Below are 2550 nucleotides of genomic sequence, written 5' to 3' on the forward strand. Positions count from 1 at the left end.
ATTTCTGAGGTCTCTGATGAGAACCACATGGCAGGGCTTTGCTGCTTAGCTGGAGGCTGGGGAAGGCTGGCAGAGCACCTCCTGGGTAGTTTTCATGGTTGATGGATAGTCTGGTTTCCTGAGTATGGAACAGATGCATCCTTCTGAAACAGTGAAATCTGATGATAGAGGCCGTATTTACTATATTTAACCTGAGCCGTTGATAGAATTAAACACTTAATTAGCTGAAGAGGCCATCCTTTCTTACATTGGAAACAGTGTTTTTCTGTGTGATTGTTGATCTGGCCAATTCTTTCCACCACACTGAGCTCCCAGGAAAGGGAGCAAGCCAAAGATAGATAAAGGACAGCGCAGTAGGAAGTGGTGTCAAACCCTGGCAAATACTGTTCTCACACCTTTTAGATGGAAGTCAGTGAAATTTTACCTTTGTAATACTAAGAAGACAGGGTACCTGACCCCCCCCAAAAAAAAAAAAAACAACCAAAAACCCTACCTATAGAGAATCAAAGATAAGAATTACATCAACTTCTCAAAAAAAAAGCTATGCAAGCAAGAAGAGAGTGGAGTGAAATATTTAAAGTATCGAGAGATAAAAGAATCAACCCAAAATTCTGTACCCTCTGGAATTACCCTTCAAAAGGGAGGTAGAAAGAAACACTCTCAAAGAAGAACTGAGGAAATTTGTTGCCGTTTGATCTGCCTTTCAAGAAATGTTTGAAGTTTTTTTGCAAGAAGGAAAATATGTGGGTCATTGAACCTGTGATAAAGAGTGGGTATGTGTATATATATATAACTTACATAAAGAAAGGAAGAACATCAGAGATAAGATCCGTAAAGGTAAAACAAAATTTGTATTTTTCATATTCTTAATTGATTTAACAGATAATAGTTAATTCAAAATAATAATGGCAGAGTTCCTGTTATGGCTCAGTGATAACAAACCCAATTAGTGTCCATGAGGTGGCAAGTTCCATCTCTGGCATCGCTCCTTGGTTTAAAGATCTGGCATTGCCACGAGCTGTGGTGTAGGTCACAGACACAGCTTGGATCCAGTGTTGCTATGGCTGTGGAGTAGGCTGGCAGCTACAGCTCTGATTCGACCCCTAGCCTGGGAACTTCCATATGCTGCAGGCGTGGCCATAAAAAAATAATAATAATGGCAACAGTATATTTGATTACATATGCCTATGTGCGTGTATATACATCTGTGCTTATATGTAAGTAAAATGAATGGCAGCAATGATGTAAAGGATGAGAGGTAGGAGTAAGAATTATTTCGTTGTCATAATTTACCTGTAAAGCATTATAGTGTTATTTGAAAGTAAACATGGATTAATTATAAATATCCATTGCAAACTCTAGAGCAACTCCTAAAAAAAGTTTTTAAAAAAGTATAAAAATTTTAAAAAGAAAAGACAGTGTATGAGAAACAATTTATTAAACATGATTTCACATAAGCTCCTGGAAGAAAAAATTTTTTCTTTTATAATTTTTTTTTGTCTTTTTTGCTTTTTAAGGCTGCTCCAATGGCATATGGAGGTTCCTAGGCTAGGGGTCTAATCAGAGCTACAGCTGCCATCCTACGCCGGAGCCACAGCAACACCAGATCCGAGCCGAGTCTGCGACCTACACCACAGCTCATGGCAACCCAGATCCTTAACCCACTGAGCAATGCCAGGGATCGAACCCACAACTTCATGGTTCCTAGTCGGATTCGTTTCCACTGTGTCACGACAAGAACTCCTAAGATATTTTTCTTAATTATAAAATACTTCAGACAGAAAATCAAGGGCAAAGCATCCAGATTTAACAAATGGTAGTATTCACCTTGTTGACTTCAGATATTTTTTTAAAATATTAAAAAAAATAGATATCATTAAAACCCCTTTTCTGTCTTTCCTGATACCCTCCTTCTCTGTAGAACTGGCCATTCTCCTCAAGTTTGGTTGGTAGGAAGTCTCTGTGTGGTCATAAAATAGGCATTTTCGTTTACTGTACTGGGAAATCTGTATAAATGATCTCATACTGCACCTGTCATATTTCACCTTGATTTTTTCCCTCAACATTGCTCTTGAGGTTTTTTCATGAGGAAACACGTAGCTCCCATCCTTCATTAAATGACATCATTCTGTCCAACTGTATCAATGGGTCTCATTTTATTTACCTATTCTCTTATCGATAGGTATCAAAATTGTTCCAATATCATGTTATTTCCAAAAAAAATTTTTTTAAGTTGCCCCAACCCCCCCTAGTTTTTTCTTTTCTTGTTTTTGTGTACATTTGCATGTATGTGTTTGCTTTTTAGTTTACTCATTTCTGCTAAGGTTTTTGCCTTCTACTTTTCTTTTTAGGTGTTCTCTATATATCTTTTCCTAGTCCTCTATAGAGAGAAGATGCCAGTCCACAGTACTGCCTGGGTGTCCTACAGTTCAATTCCATCTGGCTCTGTCTACCTGGAGACAGCATCAGACCCTACAGGTTAAGAGCCACAAGGCTGCCTCCCCATCTCACCCCAATAGTTCAGATGCCCGTCTTAAGCCCAGGTTACTA

The sequence above is a fragment of the Sus scrofa genome, chromosome 10 (genome assembly GCF_054392235.1).
Source record: "Sus scrofa isolate SSC_HxYL_T2T_F1_AM1 chromosome 10, Sscrofa_HxYL_maternal_Yorkshire_Landrace_v2.0, whole genome shotgun sequence".
NCBI classification, from domain to species: domain Eukaryota; kingdom Metazoa; phylum Chordata; class Mammalia; order Artiodactyla; family Suidae; genus Sus; species Sus scrofa.